The following is a 291-nucleotide window of genomic DNA, read 5'->3' on the forward strand; positions in this document are numbered from 1 at the left end:
TATGTATGTGCTTGGTGTACTTGGGATACCTGGAGAAAGGTTAAGGTAAGAAAATAGAAGTGTAGGGAGTTAAAGTTACCAGGACCGGGATTAGAACTGGTAGACTATAGGGCCCTGGGCTGAAGAACTGAGGCTCGGGGGTTAACTTTAGGTTAATTGATCTTAATTGATTAAAAGACAACACCCAAAGTCTGCAGAACAGGGAAACAATGCTGGCACAGAGTTTGGGACTGGTGCCAGATCTACGGGAGAGCTGAAAAGGTAGATGGGGAGAGGAGGGAAAAATGGGAC

This window comes from Gavialis gangeticus, unplaced genomic scaffold, assembly GCF_001723915.1.
Source record: "Gavialis gangeticus isolate Ggan-Ray unplaced genomic scaffold, GavGan_comp1, whole genome shotgun sequence".
Taxonomy (NCBI): Eukaryota; Metazoa; Chordata; order Crocodylia; family Gavialidae; genus Gavialis; species Gavialis gangeticus.